At 38.5% G+C, this 24,243-nt stretch overlaps 1 protein-coding gene across 1 annotated transcript in view; it reads right to left on the bottom strand.

Moving 5' to 3' along the window:
* UBE2H (ubiquitin conjugating enzyme E2 H) overlaps positions 1–24,243 on the bottom strand; it is a 96,643-nt gene that overhangs the window by 71,613 nt on the left and 787 nt on the right. The window lies entirely within an intron of this gene.

The raw sequence follows: 24,243 nt of genomic DNA, 5'->3' as shown, positions 1-24,243 counted from the left end.
TCCAAGACTGAACCAGGAAGAAATAGAAAATATAAACAGACCAATCACAAGCACTGAAATTGAAACTGTGATTAAAAATCTTCCAACAAACAAAAGCCTCAGACCAGGTGGCTTCACAGGTGAACTCTATCAAACATTTAGAGAAGAGTTAACACTTATCCTTCTCAAACTCTTCCAAAATATAGCAGAGGGAAGAACACTCCCAAACTCATTCTACGAGGCGACCATCACCCTGATATCAAAACCAGACCTGGACTTGAGGACACGGGGAGGGGGAAGGGTAAGCTGGGAAGAAGTGAGAGAGTGGCATAGACATATATACACCACCAAATGTAAAATAGATAGCTAGTGGGAAGCAGCCACATAGCACAGGGAGATCAGCTCGGTGCTCTGTGACCACCTAGAGGGGTAGGATAAGGAGGGTGGGAGGGAGACGCAAGAGGGAGGGGTTATGGGGATATATGTATACATATAGCTGATTCATTTTGTTATACAGCAGAAACTAACACAACATTGTAAAGCAAGTATACTCCAATAAAGATCTTAAAAAAAGAGACAAGCTAATGAGTTTGAAACTGAAATTAAAACAAAAACTAGATTAACTTTTAAAATACACAACTTCATTTCTAGACTTAAAAAAATCTGCTAATACCCTACGCTTAAAACTTTCACCAGTGACTGTGGATGCCTGCAGTACTCAACTCCTTCAGCCTGCCCATACGTCTGCAGATTCTCCTCTGCCTCTCCCTTGGCCTCCCAATGCTGGGACTCTACGCACAGTCATTAACACTAAGTTCTTTGAATGATGTGGTTTTACAGCTCTATGCCTTTGCCTAGTTCCCTCCTCTCCACGTGTAATGTCCTTCAACTGTTATGTGCTGTCTGAAAATGCCTACTCACCTTTCAAGACCAAGGTCAAGCTTCATCTCTCGCAACAAAAATACCCAAGTGGGCTGCAAACTGCCCCTTCCTCTGTGTCCCTCTGCTACTCATAGATTGACAAAGTTCACCTCTCTCTCCTAGAACAGAGAAGCCATGTCTCACTTGTCTTGGTAGCACCTTTCCTGCTTTGCAGAAGGTCTGACAGAGAAAAGGCACTCAAAATATTTGATTAGAAACAGGCTGAGAAAACATTAGGATACCATATCACATTCATTAGACTGGCAAACATTAGAAAGCTAGACAAGTGCTGGTGTGGATATGAGTAAACACAAAGTCTCACATGCTGCTGAAACGTAAAGCCTGGTACGACCACTTCGAAGAGTAATTTTTTCATCTCTAGCAAAGCTGAAGATATGCACCATTAAGACCAGCAATTCTACTTCAGGTTATATACACTGGGCGATTATTTGTCAAAAGTAGAGCATGATTAGCATTTTTTCAGAGAGATATCTCAAGGGTGTATGCCTAAACATTTTTTCAGAGTAAATATTATTATAAAAGTAAAATTTCTGTGTGTGTGTGTGTGTGTGTATATATATATATATATGGTGTGTTGTGTGTGTGTATATATATATATATGCTGTGTCTCACTGTAAAGTATATTTCTTATTGTGTCCAATGAACAAAAAAGCCTAAAAACACTGTCGTAGAGAAACACATATGTGCTCAAAAAGACATTCATAAATGTTCTTTACAGCACTATATATAATGGTGAAAATCAGGAAATAACCTAAATGAAAATTAACAAAATGGATAAGTAAAATATGGTATATGCATGTAACTTTTACAAACGAATTAAAAATGAGTTACAAATGGAGACCACCAGAGATGCATGGCTCCCCCGGACCATCACGACAGCAATTAGAGTACCAACGAGAATGATGACTAGTAATAAATGGTATAATGGAAAAAAAAATGAGTTACAAATGAAGTAGATCTACTTCTATCAACATCAAATCTCAAAAGTAATACTGAACTAAAAATGTATGCTATCATTTATTTAAACATGCAAAACAATGCTACATATTTATGTATATGTACATATATAAGAAAGTCTTTTAAAATGATTGGGAAGATAACTCAACATAGTAGCTACCTCTATTTCATAAGAGAGGGAGGGAAGTAGAATCTGGGAGTATTTCACAGGGGGATTCAATGTAACTTCAGGTCTTACTTCTTTTTAAAAATGAATTCTCTGAAGCAAATAAGGCAAAATGTTAAGACCTGACAAAACCTCTTTTACTATCATTATCTTATTCCTCATATTTGTTGTGGTGCTCAAAATAATTCGTCATTTTAAAAACAGTCTAAATGAGCAAATAACTAGAATAAATCAAAAGAAAAACAAAGTAATCTTGCAAATGTCCTGGTGTCTATAGCTCCAAATCAATACGTACACATTTTTCTTTAAAGCTAACATTTGAAATGCTTACATATCAGACACTGTGTTAAGCTCTAGGCACACAGTCTCACTTAATTGATTCAACAGCCTCTGTGGCAGCCACTATTATTTTTCTATTAGGATGACTATATCACTGCCTCTGGTCTTTAATCTTGAGGGTCCAATTGTATTTACCATTCCACATTTTCTGAGGGCAGAAAAATGGATTAATCTCTTTTTAAAAGATTTTAATATAAATTCAAATCAAAAGGGTTTCTTCTGCTCAATTTTCAGTTAATCCAAAGAATCTATTCCAAAATCACATCCAGCTGAAATTTTACTAAAATGTATCCTACCTTTGCAGTTTGTGTGAAAAATAAATACATATACAATGAATGCTAATCTAGGCTCCATTTGGTCACCTTGCTTTAAAAAGTCAATTCAATGAATATGGGGGTACACTTCAAGTTAATTCTATGTAAACTGCTAAATTTTTTTTTTAATTTATTTATTTTACTTTTGGCTGTGTTGGGTCTTCATTGCTGCATGCAGGCTTTCTCTAGTTGTGGCGAGCAGGGGCTACTCTTTGCTGAGGTGCGCGGGCTTCTCATTGCAGTGGCTTCTCTTGTTGCAGAGCCTGGGCTCTAGGCATGTAGGCTTCAGTAGTTGTGGCGCACGGGCTTAGCTGCTCTGCGGCATGTGGGATCTTCCCGGACCAGGGCTCGAACTCGCGTCCCCTGCATCGGCAGATGGATTCTTAACCACTGCGCCACCAGGGAAGCCCTAAGTGCTAAATTTTTAAAAGATGTGCAGCTGTAACAGCTAATTTAAACTCTAATTTAAAAGCTGAGCTTAGGGGCTTCCCTGGTGGCGCAGTGGTTGAGAGTCCACCTGCCGATGCAGGGGACACGAGCTCGTGCCTCGATCTGGGAAGATCCCACATGCCACGGAGCGGCTAGGCCCGTGAGCCATGGCCGCTGAGCCTGCGCATCCGGAGCCTGTGCTCCACAACGGGAGAGGCCACAACAGTGAGAGGCCTGTGTACCACGAAAAGAAAAAAAAAAAAAAGTATATGCATTTCAAAATACTATCTTAATCATTCTTATATAACTTGCCATAAAATCCATGTATTCCCTTCTACTAACACCATTAAAATCCTGCCAATCCACGACCAGATTTCAACAACCTATATGAGTAAATTCTTTACCAAGAGTCCTTCTTTGGTTGACTAAAGATGAGAGATCATACCTCCAGCAAGTAACAGGTGTGGCCCTACTGGTTCCAGAGTGTCCATTAGATGATAAAAAGCAACAAGACTCAGCCTGTTCACCTTACAGCGACCCACATAATCATGGTCACACACACTGCACTCTAGTACATACATACTTACAGTGACAAATAATTTACAACCTCTGATCCTTTCATCAGTCTAAGCCACCAACCACCTGCCATCCCCACAGATACCTTTTTGCTTACTTACCTCCTGTCTCTATGAAATTCAGCTTCCTCCAGAAGCCTTCTTGAATAGACTCAACTCCTTACTTTTCCAAGCTCCTACCCTCTTTTTAAACTTTTTTTTTAAAATTAATTTATTTTTGGCTGCATTGGGTCTTCGTTGCTACGTGCAGGCTCTTCTCTAGTTGCAGTGAGTGAGGGCTGCTCTTCGTTGTGGTGCGTGGGCTTCTCATTGTGGTGGCTTCTCTTGTTGAGGAGCATGGGCTCTAGGCACGTAGGTTTCAGTAGCTGTGGCACGCGGGCTCAGTAGTTGTGGCTTGCGGGCTCTAGAGCGCAGGCTCAGTAGTTGTGGTGCATGGGCTTAGTTGCTCCGTGGCACGTGGGATCTTCCCGGACCAGGGCTCGAACCCGTGTCCCCTGCACTGGCAGGCGGATTCTTAACCACTGCACCATCAGGGAAGCCTTAAACTTATTTTTAAGGATGGCTTTGTTATTTATTTGTACAGTATCTTTTAATCTTCGTATTATGGTCCTATTCTTTTTTTTATAGAATTAAACAGAGGCACAAGGTTAATAATAGAACCCAGTAACTTATCATTTACTAGACCTATTCAAGAGAACAGAAAAAGCTCTAAAGATGAAGAAATGAGCATCTGTACCTCCCAGGTCCTGATAAAACCATGCAGAATAAATATTAACAGCGTTCAGATTCAGAATAACAGACGCCAAAAGTGAACTTGTGAATTCCTCAAGCTTCAGTAAAGTATTAATAGATTAAAAATTTTTTTAATCAAAAGAATTAAAAAAAATTTAATTCTGCTACTCTTCTTCATTCATTTTCTAAGAGCTACACAGTAAAACCTTCCAAAGCCTGCTTTACAACAGAAATGGGAATAACTCAATACTCACCATTATGGTCCATCAACAATATGATTAAATAGAAAAACAAAAAACTTTACATATAAAAAAACCCAAAATTTATATCATGTTCTACGTTTTATCTTAAAAGCCTGAATTCCAGCATTAGAGTCTAGTCTTCCAGCTTGGAATAAAGATAACTGCTTTATGAATGGAATATCCTGACAATGGGCCCACTGTCAACTGCCCATAGTCAACTCAGTGCCTGACAAAAACATTTAATGCAGCATATACTGTAGCCCAAGAAGTAAACTGCTATCCAATGTGTTTCCTCCTCATCTCCACACAAGAAGCACTACCTCATTTCATCACATCTACGACACACCAAGAAAGAAAACAGCTGATATTCAAACCGACTCACGACCAATTCTAAGACTTCTCAGTTTCGAAGACGTTACGGGAAAAAATGTCTTAGAATCTGTGAAATACAATGTAAACCTGACATTCTTTACTAACATAAAATCACTTGCCATCTTCACACATCAATTTTCCTTCTTGGCTAAATACGTATTTACATGGTTTACTGTACAATTCAATCTGATTCAAATATGTTATTAGAGAACCTACTATTTTGCCAACACTATGCTATATACAAATAAAGCGCATCCTAGACTTCATAACAACATGACAACATCTCAACTGACACACATTTGTTAGAGTAGCAGTTCTCGAACTTTTTGGTCTTAGCACCCTTTTCACTTATAAAATTGATGACCCCAAAGAGCTTCTTTATGTGGAAATATCTATTGATATTTACCACTTAAAAAATTTAAAACATTAATTCACTTAAAAGTACTAATAAGGGACTTCCCTGGTGGTCCAGCGGTTAAGAATCTGCGCTCCCAATGCAGGGGGCCCAGGTTTGACCCCTGGTCAGGGAACTAGATCCCGCATGCCGTGACTAAAAGATCCTGTGCGGGCTTCCCTGGTGGTGCAGTGGTTGAGAGTCCGCCTGCCGATGCATGGGACGCGGGTTCGTGCCCCGGTCCGGGAAGATCCCACATGCTGCGGAGCGGCTAGGCCCGTGAGCCATGGCCGCTGAGCCTGTGCGTCCGGAGCCTGCGCTCCGCAACGGGAGAGGCCACAACAGTGAGAGGCCCACGTACCGCAAAAAAAAAAAAAAAAAAAGATCCTGTGCGCCGCAACGAAGATCCTTCCTGCCACAACTACGAATCGGCGGAGCCAAATAAGTAAAGAAATAAATATTTTTACAAAGTACTAATAAATCTTACGCATGTTAACATATCATCTTTATGAAAAAAATAACTAATTTCCAAAAGAAAAAACAGTTTCACAAATCTCTTTGATGTCTGGCTTAATAGAAGTGAGCTGGATTCTCAAATTTGCTTCTGCATTCAATCTGGTACAATATGTTTTGAATGTAGTTAGGAAAGAGAAGAGTACTTCAACAGACTTTTCAGAAAATTCTGGACGTTCTTCACTGATATTACACCAAAACTTGACAAGTGGTAGATTCCTAAAAGCTAACTGCAGTGTGGCATCTGAAATAGTACCAATGAAATTTTCATATTGTTACATTAAAATCCACTAGTCCACCTTGTATTTTAAACAGATCTTTTACCCAAGCATGATTTTTCTATCATGCATTAGCTGTTCAGAAAATACTGGTTCACTGACTTATACAGATCTTCCAAACATTGGCACATTTCATCACACAATATCAAAAAGTTATGTTAATATTACCACTGATCTCATCAGAAATGTCTAAGTATTAGACAACTGTCAAGCATGTGGTGGCAGATACAAGTTTTCCCAAATTCTGACTTTCACTTTAAAGTCTCTATATTATCATCAGCAACACACACTATCAGTTTTCCTTAAAGTGATGGGCTCACTTTGTTCCCTTCTGAGAAAATGTCTGACAAACATCCAAGTCTGAATAACCATAGTTTGTCAGCCAGTCATACTTTCAAGTTCAAATGGCATTCAATTAAAAACAAACAAACAGCTGGTCGCCCTAAGTGCTTTTTCTGGAAACCACCACCATACTTTCAGTATGCAGGAAAGGTGCGCCCCATTTCAACACACAGAAGAGTAAAGAGACGCACTTGAGGGTCAAAAGTTATTAATTGTCATTACTCCTTATCAAGAGCATGTTCAAGTGAAACTGCCTTTTTAAAAAACTCTACATGTGTTGTGATGAAGAATGACTATTAATAAGGTTTTGGTGTGCTAAGGCTTTGAGAGTTTTGTGTGTGTGTGGTTTTTTTTTTCTGGCCACGAGGCATGCAGGATCTTAGTTCCTTGCCCCCTGCAGTAGAAGTGTGGAGTCTTAACCACTGGACCGCCAGAGAACTCCCAAAGCTTTGATAGTTTTATCCATTGTTGGTTTTGGCCTTTGCACCATCAGTACAAATGTCACTACAGAATAAACAAAAAAGGCAAAAAAATTAATTAATGTAGCTATGAAACAAGTTTTGACCTTACCGTCTCCCTGAAAGTATCCTGGGGATCCCCAGTGGTCTGCAGGCAACTTTGGAACCTCTGTGTTAGAGGGTTCAAATGACTGAAGAACTTACCAAAAACCTAAGGAGCAAAAATTTGTTCTTCCCTAGGAGCCTGTGCACGCACACAGAAAGAAAAAAAGTATACTCATGTGTCTATACAGTTTAAATATATCACTAAACCTCAAGTTTTGCATCTGTAAAATGAGATTTTAAATATCTCACTGTTACAAAGACATGGAAGCAACCTAAATGTCCAATGACAGATGAATGGATAAAGAGGATGTGGTACATATATACAATAGAATACTACTCAGCCATTAAAAAGAATGAAATAATGCCATCTGCAACAACATGGATGGACCTAGAGATTATACTAAGTGAAGTAAGTCAGAAAGACAAATACATGATATCACTTATATGTGGGATCTAAAATGTGACACAAATGAATTTATCTACAAAACAGAAACAGACTCACAGACATAGAAAACAAGGTTACCAAAGGGGAAAGGGGGTGGGGGAGGGATAAATTAGGAGTTGGGGATTAGCTATTATATATAGAATGGATAAACAACAAGGTCCTGTATAGCAACTGTATAGCACAGGGAACTGTATTCAATATCCTATAACAAACCATAATGGAAAAGAATCTGAAAAAGAATATACATATATACACACACACACATATGTGTGTGTGTGTATATATATATGTAACTGAATCACTTTGCTGTATACCAGAAAATAACACAACATTGTAAATCAACTATACTTCAATTAAAAAAAATTATTTTTAAATATCTGGCTATTACATTTCCCCCATTATTCTGAGTAACTAAAAATAGACTGCATATAATTTTTATAGCAGGTGTGAGCTGTTAAAGCATTTCTTAAATCTCCTTTCCTCACAGAGTATGGGTAAAAGGTAAAAATAAACACAAAATAAAGTAAGGTCCTCAATAAAATCCTATACAAACCAAGAAGTTCATAGTATCAAATATTAAGCTAGTAAAAGTCACCTTTAGAACCACTAATTTGTAAGGGGGAACTTGAGACACTTTACAAAGTACAAAATAGAGTACTAGTAAGCTAAATGATTTGATGAGTTTAAGGTATTCTATTTTACAAGTGAAGTAACAAAAGTTTCAGCTGTTTCTTTCCCCAATCCCCAATCTTAATAATTTCCTTTGATCTTAAATAAAACCAGCAATCAAGGAATCTTTAAAAAGAACTCCTCTGAAAATGGCATTTGATAAACTGAAGTATTAGCATTTAGGACAAGTTCAGAACACAAATACACGTCACATGTGGAAAAATGAACAGGGTATATGAAATGGCAAATGGCATCTGCACATAAAAGAACTGAAGTTCTTATAAGGAAGATCTGCCTCTCTCCTGTGAGGTTTCCATATTGTTTCTATACAGAAACAAAGTTCAGTCTAAAACTGATCCAAAGACTTGGTGGAAACCTGTGGTATATTATTTATCAAAATTCATTTAACAGGTGTTTCCTGAACACCTACTTCATATGCAAAGATAAATATGTGCTAGAAGGGACAAAAGCATGAGAAACTCTCATAGGCTCCAGACCCATCACAAGGAGGACTTAACTCTGTGATCTCAGCACTTTCAACCAATCTCTGTAACTCAGGTTTCTTATTTACATAAAGTGAGTCGTAATATCTCAAAGCAAGGATTGTACCAGAATAAATGTGAAATATATTAGAATGAGAAGTAGCACATTACAGAACAAGTATAATGGGATAAGAAAGGTAGAATTGACGACAGAATGGGGCAGCAGTATAAAATTCAGCTACTTGCTACTAAGAGATTTTTTTTTTTAAGTACAAAGGCTAATCTGGAAAAATGAGAAACCATTAAAAGAGTTATTAGCTCTGTTCACAAAAAAATGGCTCACCAAGGTGAATGGATACACAAACTGTGGTACATCCAGACAATGGAGTATTATTCACCTCTAAAAAGAAATGAGCCAAAAAAAAAGACAGGAAGGAAATTTAAATGCAAATTACTAAGTGAAAGAAGCCAATCTGAAAAGGTCACAAACTGTATGATTCTGAAAAGGTAAAACTATGGAGACAGTAAAAAGATCAGTACTTGCCAGGGGGTGGGGTGAGGAGGAATGAATAGGTAGAGCACAGAGAATTTTTAGGGCAGTGAAAATACTCTGTATGATACCATAATGATGGACACATGTCATTACACATATGTCCAAACCCACAGATGTACAACACTAAGAGTGCATCCTAATGTGAACTGTGGACTCTGGGTGATAATGATGTGTCAGTGCAGGTCCATCATCTGTAACAAACACCCTACTCTGGTGGGGGATACTGATAATGGGGGAGGCTGTTCATGAGTGGGGCAAGGGGATATAGGAAATCTTTGTACCTTTCCTTCAATTTTGCTGTGAACCTAAAACTGCTCTAAAAAAACAGTCTTAATTTTAAAAAAGCCATCCAGGGCACTCAAACTTAAGAAAGTGAGCAAAGGAAACAGGGGTACAAAAGAACCAGCTGAACATCTGCAAGATGGCACTAAGTGCCACACTACTGACTCTTAGCACTGACATGACATCCAGGTGCTGGCATTATTTAAGGTCAAAGGTCTAAAAATGCACCACCAGGGTCACTAAACCAGCAAACAGCTGGTTACAAACACTTGACTCACATACCACACAAAAACCCAGGTGTCCCCATGAGTTGATAAATACTGAACTATTCATAAATTCTGAACTATTCTCTACAGTCTTAAAGAATATATTACTACTAGCAAGATAGTAATTCTTGCTACCACAATTTCCTCACTATTTTCAAGGACTCCCCGAGACGTAAATACTTTGGCTTAAGTTTTTAGCCTAGAAACCAAATGGGTTTGGCCAAATTTTAATCTCTCACTAATATTTTTTCAGAGGTCACTTACCCAATAACCTCAACTATAAATATACTCTGCTCAAGAAAACAATGTTTTATATATACTTTAAGACTTTCATCATATGAAAATCAGTTAGTGTTATCCCAGGGAGAAAGGAGAAAAAAATCAGCCAAAATAAAAACACACCAAAAACTGTCAAAGTAAACAAGTTTTCTCATTTAAAGGAGTAAGCTTCAATTGCTTAGAAAATTCTGAAGAAAAAGTGAAGTTCTACACAGTTAATCTTCCCATAATAATTGAATTTCTGGTTAATATCGCCAACTACAATTATGTCAAGGTTTTCACTGAAACTACAAACAGAACTGCAAAAAACAAACAAAAAACAACCAGATATCAAAATGGTGAAAAATATGCTCCTTTAAGATAGAATAAAACGTGTCTATGGGCCAAAATAATGACCCTTTGCTAAAATTCACAGCTAATAACATATTCTTCTAAGTCAACCATATAACTAGTTAAGAAGGTATACAGAACGTAATGGCATTTTATCACTACCCCATTGCCAAATTCTTTCTGATCTAAAACTCTTCAAGATGATAGAATTCCTTGAGTTATAAGGCTTTTAACTAATATTTTTGCAACTCATCCTAAGTTTATCTTCATTTTCACGTTATTATAGATCTAAAAACAGCCAAATGCTGAAAGTTAAATTTGCATGCAAACTGCTAAATAAACAAACCCATCAAATCTGTGTGCTCCTAGACCACATCCTCATATTTTTACATCCCATTTTATTTCAAAAAAGGCAGTACCAATTTACACTTCATTCAAAATCAAGTGTAAGTTCTGTACAAAATCCATTAATAACTAAGATTAATGCACTATTACGTTATGATCAGAAGTCAAAAACAATTACTCCCTCCAGGAGGTGGAGCCTAACTCCTCTGGCCCCCTTGAGTGTCAGGTACACTTAGTGACTAGCTTCCAAAGAATAGAATACAGAAGGGAAAAATAGTAACTTTACAGTGGAGAAACTTGGCAAGTGCCACCTAAACCAAGTGGATCAAAGTTAACATCACCAGTAACGTCATGAGGACACAGGTACCCCCCCACACACACACCCGACTTGTGATAAGAAGAGCGCTTCACCTCTGCAGTATTCTTTCCAAAACCCACAATGAGTTTGGCTAAATTTTTTTTGGCTGCGTTGGGTCTTCGTTGCCGCGCGCAGGCTTTTCTCTAGTTGCAGAGAGCAGGGGCTACTGTTCGTTGCGGTGCGCGGGCTTCTCACTGCGGTGGCTTCTCTTGTTGAGGAGCACAGGCTCTAGGTGCACAGGCTTCAGCAGCTGTGGCACGCAGGCTCAGCAGTTGTGGCTCACAGGCTATAGAGCACAGGCTCAGTAGTTGTGGCGCACGGGCTTAGTTGCTCCGTGGCATGTGGGATCTTCCCGGACCAGGGCTCGAACCTGTGTCTCCTGCAGGCAGATTCGTAACCACTGCACTACCAGGGAAGTCCCTTGGCTAAATTTTAATACCTCACTATTATGAGGTCTAATCATGAGGGGAAAAAAAATCAGATAAACTGAAACTGAACACTCCAAAAAATACCCGACCAGTACTCCAAAACTGTCAATGTCATGCAAAACAAGGAAAGAGTGAGACACTGACACAGACTAGAGAAAGCTAAGGAGACATGACCACTAACTAATGTGTTATCCTACGTGGAAGCCTGGAACAGAAAAAAAAACACATTCATGGAAAAACTGGTGAAACCTGAACAAAGCCTGGAGTTTAGTTTATAGTAACATACCAATGTTGGTTTCTTAGTTTTGAAACACGTGTCAGTAATATAAATAACAGGGGTGACCAGAACTGGGTGGGGTACAAGAACTCTATCGTCTTTGCAACGTCTCTGTAAATCTAAAATTAAAAGTTTACCTAAAAAAAGTAAAAAGCTATCAAAATATTAAGGCAAAAACAGTAGAAAAAAGGCAGGGCAGCTTATATCCCAAGCCTTCTGTTATAAAAATCATCCCAACTTTTAAGAAACTAAGCATCTAAAGTACATGTTTGGCTGTCTTGAGACTAATAATTAAAATTACCATAACACAAAGCAAAACTGATCCACTAGAGACACTCAGTTTAAATATCAATAAAAATGTAGGCAACTCGGGGCTTCCCTGGTGGCGCAGTGGTTGAGAGTCTGCCTGCTGATGCAGGGGACACGGGTTCGGGCCCTGGTCTGGGAGGATCCCACATGCCGCCGAGCAACCGGGCTCGTGAGCCACAACTGCTGAGCCTGCGCGTCTGGAGCCTGTGCTCCGCAACAGGAGAGGCCGCGATGGTGAGAGGCCCGCGCGCCGTGGTGAAGAGTGGTTCCCGCTTGCCACAGCTGGAGAGAGCCCTTGCACAGAAACGAAGACCCAACACAGCAAAAATAAATAAATAAACTAATAAACTCCTACCCCCATCTTCTAAAAAAAAAAAAAAATGTAGGCAACTAAATTTTCTTCAAAAGATATATTTTAAATATCTGGAGAGTATTAAAAGATATAAGGTATCTATAAGCACTATTATTTCCACTTCATGACTTTGCAGAATGCAAGATATTTTAGTAATGCATTTGTGGCATTATAACAGAAATATCTCTATGTCAAAATTTAAAATATGATCTAGGGGGAAAAAAAGGACAAAGGTAAAAAATATTTAGATGCTTAAGTACCAAACTGTTTCAAACTCTGATGGGATCCTTCCCTGGTTCTGGGCATATTCTTTTACTCAATTATACTCACATTCCCTAACTTTACCTTTTAAAAACCAAAATATAATTTAGGTAATTAAATACATAAAATTTTGAAAGAACAGCATGCTGCCATTCTATCCTGATAAAAGCTTTCATAAATCAGGCACTTTTACAAGGCTTACTTTATTTAAAAATTATTGACAGGGCATATATAATTCAGACATCTTAAGAATACCAAATGCAATGCCATCTAATCTACTGTTGTAAAGAGATAACGTAACATTTATATTAAAACCTATTAAAGGGCTTCCCTGGTGGCGCAGTGGTTGAGAATCTGCCTGCCAATGAAGGGGACACGGGTTCGAGCCCTGGTCTGGGAAGATCCCACATGCCACAGGGCAACTAAGCCCGTGCGCCACAACTACTGAGCCTGCGTGTCTGGAGCCTGTGCTCCGCAGCAAGTAAGTCATTTTTATTTTTTCTTTATGACACATTCATAAATAGAATTAACTAAAGCATTAGGCTATATACTGCTTTTATTCTATTTTTCACATAACAAATGTGATTACTAAGAAGTAAAACTGATTTTATAAGTCACAGATGAAAAGGAGACTCCTTATTTCAACTTTGGCTTCTATTTTTTCTATCAATAATGAAAACAAAGTTACCAGAGTTTACTCTCCTAATCTGAAGCAGCACAGCCAAGCATTAGTATTTCTCAAACTGTTACTTAAGGCCACAAACGATATTGCCTAAAAAGAATACAATTATTAATTTCAACTCAAGGAGCCCTTATATTCAGAAAGCAACCATTGCTTTATAATACTATTATCTGCATTCCAGGTTTTCTCCAAGTAGAAAAACATGCTAAAAATCTATGAAAGTGTAATACCTACTAAAATTTAACTTCAAATAATAAATTGTCATCAGAACTTCAACAGAGCTGACAAAACACTATAGGAATGACATTTAAGAAATAAACTAGCCAGAACTGACAGACTAAAGCCATTACGCTTTACCCAATTCTTTCAAATGAGTAAGAAGCCCTGATTTAAAAGCATAAATCATACACTAACTTTGGATTCTATAAAAAATAGGATTTCTAACTCTATTTTTCACTAAGCAAATAGAAAGATAAGACATGTATCTCTGTCAATTAAGATAATCTAGTTCAAAGGCTTGAGCATATATACCAGATCACCCCGCAAAATGGAGAGTAAGCACAAGTAGATGTGGTATTTCGTTAGTCATTCTTTGAATTACAAGATGCAAAGGGGGGGACTCCCTGGCGGTCCATTGGTTGGGACTCCACGCTTCCACTGCAGAGGGCACAGGCTTGATCTCTGTTTGGGCAAATAAGGTCCTGCATGCCATGCAGCGCGGCCAAAAGAAAAGAAAAAGAGGCAAAGGGGCTACAACTTAATCCCAGGAATAAGCTCCCATGGGGCAGGGGACTGCTCCTATCTACCTTGCCTGAAGAGCACAGGAGAATGCTGAGCGAGAGAGACCTCTAGATTTCCTACCTTGAAGACTTAAATACAGTCAGTTAGCAGCTCCTGAATCTCAGAAACACTGGCTAGACTGTATAAATTTAGCTTAGAAAAACATAATTCTTCGGAGGCAATGAGAGACAAGGGCCTTTAAAGTGTAAGAATGCAAGATTCAGGGCTTCCCTGGCGGTGCAGTGGTTGAGAGTCCGCCTGCCGATGCAGGGGACGCGGGTTCGTGCCTCGGCCCAGGAAGATCCCACATGCCACAGAGCGGCTGAGCCTGCGCGCCCGAGGCCTGTGCTCCGCTAAAAAAAAAAAAAAAAAAAAAAAAAAAAAAAAAAAAAAAGAATGCAAGATTCAGGTGCCAAGTTCCATCACTTCAGTGAAGTCTCACTTCACTGAACAGAGAGTTAAGACAAATCTAAGGTATAGCCTATTTTTACATTCAGAGAATGGATACCAAAGTTGTAAGCTACTATACATTTTTAGCATAAGTAAGTTCAAGTTTGATATATAATTGCCAAATTGCACAAAGTGAAATAGGCCAAGTATAGTCTGATTTTCAAACTTCTAGGAAAAAGAACCGGACCTCACTACTACTTTTAATTAAGGAAACACTTTCTCTCCAAAGGTTTATTTGTGTACTTTCCTGCCAGTAATTTTAACTCTCTTGTTTGATTTCTACAAATTAGTCAAAGTATAAGCTAGGCACACTAATAGAAAAAAGACATACAGACTGAAATATATGAAAAGAAATTAGTCTTTATGAGCCACCAATATAGTCTTCCTGATATATAACTGTTAACATGTTACAAAACTCTTAGCTAAGTCTCAAAGGAAAAGCCACATTAATTACTCAAAGACAGATAGAATCTGGTACCTGATAACTATTCTAACCCAAGAGCCTGTAGAAAGAGAAAAGCAAGTTAAGTATTCACAAAAAGGTGAATGACTCAATATAGGTATACTCAAATATATGTCATTTGATAATCAAAGACAGCATTCAAGAGCAGCAATCCAGATAATGAGACTAAAGAACACACACACTACCAAATGTAAAACAGATAGCTAGTGGGAAGCAGCTGCATAGCACAGGGAGATCAGTCGGTGCTTTGTGACCACCTGGAGGGGTGGGACAGGGAGGGTGGGAGGAAGGCACAAGAGGGAGGGGATATGGGGATATATGTATACGTATAGCTGATTCACTTTGTTATACAGCACTGTAAAGCAATTATACTCCAATAAAGTTGTTAAAAAAAAAAAAACACACTCAAAGGTGTACTTCCTCTCCTTCTTCCACTCATAAAACAAACCTGATTTAAAAGTACTTTGTTTTTGTTTTTTTTTAGTCTCTAAGGATACAAATGAATAGAAAGGCAAAATGCAGGGTTTTTTGTTTTTTTTTTTCTTATTATCATCAAGATGGCAGCTCTGGTGAATTGAATGAATTAGTTGGCAAAATCAACAGATGCTAATAATGTCAAAATTGTGTTGCCAAGATCAGTAATTCTGTGATCAAATATACATTATGTTCTATATTTTAATATACTTACTTAAATATACTCTAAAGCAACATTGAGATCAGCGACCAAATTAAGATAAACAGTTAAAACTCCTCTTGTCAGAAAATGCCACAAGCATTTAAAATGCATTTCCCTCCTGTGTTCATCCATTTCAATGTGAATATAATTTGTAATAAAGATCCAAAATGTCCAAGAAATCATCATGGGATGATTTCATTGTAGGAGCCTTAGTTTGGATTAGTGAACTGACCAAGTACCAATTCCCAGCTGTGAGACTCTTAAGGTGACCATTTGTTAATGAAAAAAAGCCAATCCAGTTTCTTTCCTTTGGAGTGAAACAAAAAGTGTGATCTAGTTTCAAGCTTTGTTGCCAAGGAGACTTACTAATTTATTTACAGATTTAGATAAATAGATTAGCAAAAGGGTACTAAACATTCAGTAGTCTATAAGACCATAAAACAATATATCTAACTATATTACGCCTGGTGATCTCTTATGAACACAATTCTAACCGACTCAACGTTCTACAGATAGACACCCGAATTTTTGAATTAATCAACCTTTCAAAACTGTCTACACAGTAGAAAGTCAACTGATTAAAAAGCAATATTCAGATAACCAAAGTTATACTGGACCATTTGAACAAAACAACTAAATCTATATTCACTAAGCTGAGTAGTAACCCAATTGCTTATGAAGTAACAAGAACCAGGCACACACTGTATCTAATTTTCTATTTATATTACATCAACTAAGATTTCATAATCCAAGAAACCTTGAAAAGTGTGCATGATAAAAACATAATACATGAAAAAAGAAATACTTTGCCTAAGACTAAAAAGAAAATGCATAATTTACAACATTAATAACAATTTCACATGTAGGGAATATCTCTTACTTTGATACATAATGCCTCCATGAATCTGAACAAAAGACATAAAGATTCCATTCCCTGATCCCTAAATATGGTCCCTCCAAGTGCTACAGCCCAGGTACCTTTTGTGAACCCAAAGACAGACCCACCAGCCATGCCTGTCCTGATGATGACAAAGTCCAGTCAAGCCTCTCCACTTCACATGGGTTTCCTACTCCTCCCTGACTTCACTGCAGGTCCAGGTCAAAAGAGCAGTTGCACCTATTCAAACCACCTACCCAATGCCCTAGACACCTAAAATGCACCGGAAGGCGGAAAGGATCCTTCACCCCTCATGTGCACAGAACTGCCCTGTGGGGCTTTCCACAGGCTCTTGAGGATTTGGGTTCTGCCAGGCTTGGGCAGGTGCCCCCACAAGCACCAGTCTGCAAACAACCAGCCACCTTTCCCAAGCATCTGATGAGGTACAAGAAGAAACTTTAATAACCTTAGCACCCCCATAAAAGTATAACAATTCTTCTCATACCCCACCTGAGAATCACTAAAGTGACAACAGCCTCTCAAAAGTACACAGTGACTTCTCTGTGTTTTCAAAGACTTCTACATTGCACTTGAATTACACTTCGGCAATCTGGAAATAATACACTCTAATATATATATGCTCAGAGCACCATCCTCGTGTTTGAGGACTGAACCAAAGTCTACCCACCGAATAAACTGTCACTGACTCCAACATTAAACAGGTTGTCTTTCTTCTTGTTAGCCAAGCTAAAAATTCCAGTTGCCAGTAATAAGATGTTAACTTTTTAAGCAACATGCATGTAAACTCCTAACTTTTTAAGCAACATGTATGTAAACTCCTATATCTAAATTCAAATGTTTGTAATTTATAAGAATGTGACAGTAACAAGTTTTACAAAGCAATGTCTAATTTTTCATTATGGCAATGTCTAATAATTAACTTATAAAATAATTTACATAGGATGCCAAAAAGTAAAAAAGCAAAACAAAAAGCCCCACCATTTTGTTAAATATTAACTTTAAAAAAGATTCCAGGAAAACATATTAAGGGATGCCCTCTTAGAATCTGTTTCCAGTTCTGCCACTGAGTTGCTGTGGGTTCCTTTTACCTGAGTTTAGTCCACATGGAAATTGAAGATACTATTCAGACCTTAACAGAGTCCTATGTAAATATTTGTAAACTGCTGCAAATGTAACTAGAGGTGCTAAGTAAAACTAATGTTAAAAAAGTCTTATCAATACTCTACAAAAAGCAAGAAAAGGGTACCATCAACAAAAAGTGTGCTTACTTTTCCACGAAAGTATAGTCTTACTAGCAAATGCAAAAATAAAAGTTATTTGTGACCATAATTCTTGAAGTACTACTTCAAAGGGCCACAAAACAAAAATATTTCACAATGAAAATTTAATTCAGTAATTTTGAATGGGGGAAATGGAAGAGCATCCACAAAACTAGCTTTGACAGTTAGGTTAGAAATCAGTGCTTAGGATCATGCTATTTAATGGGATTCCTTTAAAACACACAATTGAAACAGGAATTCAATGTCACAACATAATTGTGCTTGAAATAGAGGCCATCATCAGTAAAAGTTAAATTCAAGCTACCTGTTAAAAAGTTAAACCTATACCTATCACATGATCCAGCTATTCCACTCCTATATATTTACCCAAAAGAAAAGAAAGCATATATCCACAGCAGCTTTATTTGTAATAGCCCCAAACAGAAAATAACCCAAATGTCCACAGAAGTGAATGTATAAACAAATCGTGGTACAGCCATACAATGAAATACTACTCAGCAGTAAAAAAGGAAAGAACTACATGGTAACAACATGGGTGGATCTAAAAAATTCACACAAAGGAAAGAATTCACACACAAAGAGTATATACTGTATGATTCCATTTATATAAAATTCTAGAAAATGCAAAATAATCTACAGTGACAAAAATCAGATCACTGATCTGATGGGGGCGGGTGTAGGGAAAGACTACCTAGGGGCAAGAGAAACTTCGGGAAAATGAATATGTTCACTATCTTGATTGTAGTGATAGGCTTCATGGGTGCTACTTATGTCAAAACGTACCAAATTATACTTCAATAAAAGACAAAAGCAAAAAAAAAAAAAAAATCAAGTCACCAAAACTAATTCTACAGCTCTTGCCAGTCAGATCTATCTGCTTATGAATGCATTATGTCTAACCTACCAACTCACAGTAGGCACTCTGAGAAGTACAAAAGTATCCCTAATTCAAAAATCACTATTATCACAAAAAAACATGAAAATTTAAATAGAGATCAGAACTCATCTTTCATCACCATGCCAGGCTGACTGCTTCAGTGTTGAAATGACCAACTAAAACACAAGAGAACAAAGTGAGAGCCCATTGAGTGTGGGGCCCCAAGATTTTTAATTAAATATTTTAATTCAAAGGCTTACCTTCTTTGATCTAGAATCCCATTTCTGGGAAATAGAAATAATCCAAAAAGACAAGAAAAGCCTTATGCACAAGATGTTAATTTCAATCTTATTTATCACAGAAAAATGGCAAAGAATTAAATCAATGGCACAGGCATGGAATGGCATATTACATGAGCTATTTATTAAATCTGATATTTTTAAATGGGAAAAATAGTTGCAAAAATATTAAGCAAAAACAGGGCACATACAGTATGACTAACAGGTTGACAATAATACATCCTGGGGGGAACCTATATTTGTAACTTATATTTTCCTCAATTATCTTACTGCTTGTATAATCCAATTAAGTTTTTCATTAAAGTACTTTACTAAAATGTACACTGTAGGTCTACAGTTAAAAAGCTATTACACTGTAAGCACTTTTGCAGGTCTGAATTGCATGCCTAAAACTCCAATGATTCTTGGAACCATCAAATCCGGTAAGACTGAGTTAAGATACCAAATTATATATATAATTATATATACATTTAATATATAGATATAACATGCAGGTCAAGGTGCTGGGGAAACTGCACAATACTAGAAAACCAACAAATCCAGGTTCTTCTAAAACACACACACACAAACAGGGTAAGGGATTTTTATGGGTCACATCTGCAAAGATTGTTTTCCCCTAAAAGCTGAATTTTTAGGCTTGTGTGTAATTTACTAGAACTGTACTGCAGGAATCAGATGTTCTGAACCTGTGAACGCTTACTCATGTAGGTTCCTGCTTAACCAAAATAACTACCAGTATGTTATATTTGTCACCAAAATCTAGGCAGAGAAGACAAATTCAGAACACTGGGAGTTGCCAAAGCTTTAACTTTTAGCTTGAAGACCATAAAACTGTTCTACCTTCCATCTCATCATCTCAGTAAAACAGAGACCACAGGAAATAAAAGGCAAACCACAGGTTCCCAATTGACACTGGAGCTAGTTAAAAGATAACAGAACAGTCTACACTTTGAGCACAAATTAAAGAGCAACAAAGACTACTAATTTAGGGATAGTTACTAAACTACTGATTAACAGCAAAATACCAAAGCTGAAGTCAAAGACAAATGGCTACACTTTTTAATGTTTGTTTTTGTTTCAGTTTTTAACATCAATCTTTTAAATAACAGAAATATAGATCCCCATACATCCCATCAACATAAAAGTCACTTGAAACTTTCTATTTCTTGAAGTCAATTCTGAAAGTAAATACAAGTTATTCAAAAGGCAAGGTGATACATACAGTGCTCACCTGCTGCAAACACAGTCTGTACTCTGATTTTTTCAAAAATTGTTTAACTAGTTACATAAGCACACACCAAATTTTTCACTACTAAACTCCCAGCATCTAGCCCCAAGCCTGGCACAAAGAGGGCACGGAAACGTCTGAGGGGATGAACTTACTACTGAAAGCTTCTGAAACCCTAAGGCAGACAACCAGCATTCTGTAAGATTCACTAACGCTGTTAATGAATTTAGTATAAGACACTGCCCTTTCCTGACCATTAAAGCCTTTGTAAGGGAAGCTTACATTTCTACCATACTTTTGAATCCCTCCAGGAGTCAGTTAAATAAATTTAAATTGGTAGCCATCCAGGTTTAAGTTACCACATTCCCTCTGAAAAAGGGACTCTTTGAAAACTCTTGGTATTATAAAAATAAGTTCCAATATCTCACACCAATAACAAATACAGTGTATGCCAAGTCCCCATTACTATCAGATCCACTTTTCTGATTTAACCTCGAACATTTCTTGTACTCTAACAGGTCAGGTTTTCCTCTCCTCTTTTTACCCCTTGAAAACACACTTGATCCTGTAACACCACTCACAAGGCCTCCCCAGCCCCTGCTTCTTTTGTATATAAACACACTCTGGTCACACACTCCATCAGCTGTTTGGTAGCTCCGCCCCTCCTCCTTTTCCGGGTAGTAACAGAGCAGCCAATGAGCTGTGAGGAGCTGTGCCTGCGGCCTTTTGCCTGCATACGCTTTTCCAAAACAAGCAGCTCCAGCCTTCAGCAGGGGCCACTGGTTCACAGATAAAAGGATCACCAGGCTGTGCAACAGGGTGAGACGAGTAACCCCCACCAACAAGGAAACCCGTGTAATCTGAGCTGTTTGTTCCTCCACCCCGGAGAACTTAAACCGATATTCCTTTAGGGCAAATCACGCTTTAAGGTCACCAGAGTCCCAGTTCTCAGACAATCTAAATAATCAGCCGGGTTCTAGATGGAAACCCCAAAGCTTGCCAGGGTGGGAACAGCACAGTTATCACCAATCTACCTCACTCTGCAAACAAATAGCAACACTATTCAACCACCATTCCACAGGATTTGGGCTCACTGCAAGTTTCTTGATTGGGACACATTCCTGCAGGGCCCAAGTCATGTACATCAGTTTGAGGTTTGCACAACCCTCAGCAAAGGATCAGAAGAGAAACAATGAATGAGTCAGAGTTTCAGAACATATTCGCCCAGCAGATTATTAAGTGCATCGGTGCAAAACACTCCCTCCCTCCATAACTTGGAAGTCAGCTCTCCTCCTACCAACCCGTCACAAAAGAAATATCACCGACTCCAAACAACAACCAGAGACCAAAAGAACCTAACGAGGTGGTGGGAGGCGCTGGCCAATTAGTTACACATCCTCTTTTCTCCCTACCCCCCACACCACTACCTTCCTACTATACAGGTTCCCTGCCAGGCTGTAAATCCTGGTGGCATAATTACACTCAGGAGACATCCAAAAATGGGCTGAAACAGGAGACTGCAAGGAAACCAGCTATCAGCCTCCACACCAAAGAAATCAAGGGGCACTGAGGGGCAAAAAGCAGGTACATTCCTTCAGACCTTTCCTACTTCCTCTACACCTTCTTTCATTTTCAACCCTCAGCCCTTTCACACCATTGTATTCATTTTAGTAGCGTGTTGCTTAAATTCTGTGGTAAGTGTACCTTGCTCAAAAATTGTTGTCTCCATTTGGGCCTACTAATGTGAATTCAACAGAGAAAGGAGGCCAGAAAATCTCTCACGCCCACAACACACATGCACACACAAAAGGAAATACAAAAAATTGAACTTAGACAAGAAAATAACAAACACGAAACAAAGATAACCCCTGGCTTTTAAATCCCGAGACTGTTGCCCTCCTACCTCAGACATCTATGATTTTAAAGCGCCTCTGCTTTCTTTTGTCAGAAAGGAGGAAGGTGGGGAAAGCACAGAAGGCCAATGCATCTATGCCTTTCTTCATCTTCTACTAAAAATAAGCTATGAAATAAGCCACTTAGGGAAAGAAAAAAAAGAGAGACACCCTGCTGTTCTTTGTCTGTTTTCCTCTCCCTCTCCACCCCCCCACCCCGACTCCTAAATACGGTAATCATTCTAGATGCCTCAACTACAAAATGAACAAAAGGCACTGTATGGAAAAGGCATCAGGTCAAGTTAGGCCTCACCCTTTATCCTCAGTCTTCTAAAAAATATATAGGTCTACAATTTGAGAACCTGACATTGATCAAAGACAGCTGGAATTCTCTCCCAGCCCCATCCCAATTAAACATTAGATAGAAATTTGCATTAGGTGTGACAGCAAGTCTCAATTCAAGATAAAAATAACTCAGATTCTGCCACCATGTCATTTCCTAGTTTCTAAACAAAAATAAAACCCGATATTGCTTTGTGTAAACTATACACACAGCCATAGTTACAAGTTATCCTGCCACCTTTATGAAAAGCCAACGTTACTGGTATCATTCACACATTGACAAAACTCAATCACAGCCACAAACAGCTCATAAAGAGTCAATTTCACTTGTGCCTAGACATATATTTGGTACATAATATATACTTTATTACTTGCTCCTCTCTCTAATCCCCACTCCCACCTCCCCAAAATTCTCAACTTCAAACCCTAAAACTTAGAAGTTCATCTACTGTTCCTAATTTCTAATCAAGTTTTGCTGAGTGAGGAGAAAAACACCTTATTCCTGAAAAGATTATGGTGGGGAAAAAAAAAAAAAAATCACTTGCCCAGGCAACTTCCCTCCCATCCCCCACTTCCAAACCAAATGCAAAATCTACTTTTTAAAAACTTCAGCGAATTCCATAACTGAGTATCTAACAATAATCACTGATCTCTACAAACAGGTAAAACATCCAATCAAAAACAGCAACAATAAAAGGAATAAAGAAGGAATTCACCTGAAGAATCTAGCCAAACAACTTGAGTTATATAAACAAAACCCTGCAACAGGGGGAAATGGTGGGGGGATGGGGGTGAGGGAGAGACAGAAGCAGGAGACAGGACTTTTTAACTGTGTTTCACACACTACCACTCCCCACCCTCGGGTCCACCTCTCCCCGGGGATTAGTTGTTCAGAACACTGGGCTCATTTCCTCTCTCCCCCCACTCTCTAAATTACCCCTCCAAAAATGTCTCGATTTGTCACAGGAACCTTCGCGAATTTCTCAAGCTGGTCATGAAATAATCAGCCTGGACTCCAACCAAAACCACTGCCTGAAGGACTCTTATCAGTTATAGCTTTCCCACTGCTACCTTCAAAGTACATAAAGTTGGGGAGGGGGGGCGGGGGAGGAGTAGAAAAATAGAGGGTGTCACTTGGCAAGATCAGGGCAATTATTCCCCAAGAACCTTATTCTCATATGGAGAGTTTGCTTAAGTGGCCAGTACAGGGGCTATATGGTCAAGGAGATCCTCTTTCTCTCCTTCCCCCTCAGCTGTCATAGCCACAATATGGAGGGTGGCTTGCTGGAGGGACTGGGGGTCCTCACCATATACAACTATGGGTGGGATAGGCTTTGTCGGTAGGAAGAAAAACAGTGGGGTTCTTCTAAGGACCAGAAAGCTTAATAGGGGTCTCTGGTTTAAAACATTCAGAGCTCTTTATTACAAGAGGGGGCACTGAGCAGACTACTCTCTTCCTAATATAGAAAGGAATTAGGGATAAAGGAGGTCACTTGAGTTACCCCAGTTCAAGAAGCATTGTGAGTGGAGGGAGTGGAGGCATCTCAAGAAAAGGAGAAAGGGAATTCTTCGCTCTCGGGAATTTCTACCTCGAGTCCCTAAA

Source organism: Neophocaena asiaeorientalis, unplaced genomic scaffold, assembly GCF_003031525.2.
Source record: "Neophocaena asiaeorientalis asiaeorientalis breed wild unplaced genomic scaffold, Neophocaena_asiaeorientalis_V1.1 scaffold681, whole genome shotgun sequence".
NCBI lineage: Eukaryota > Metazoa > Chordata > Mammalia > Artiodactyla > Phocoenidae > Neophocaena > Neophocaena asiaeorientalis.
The sequence above is the reverse complement of the archived record's forward strand: the minus strand, read 5'-3'. Positions and strand labels throughout refer to the sequence as shown.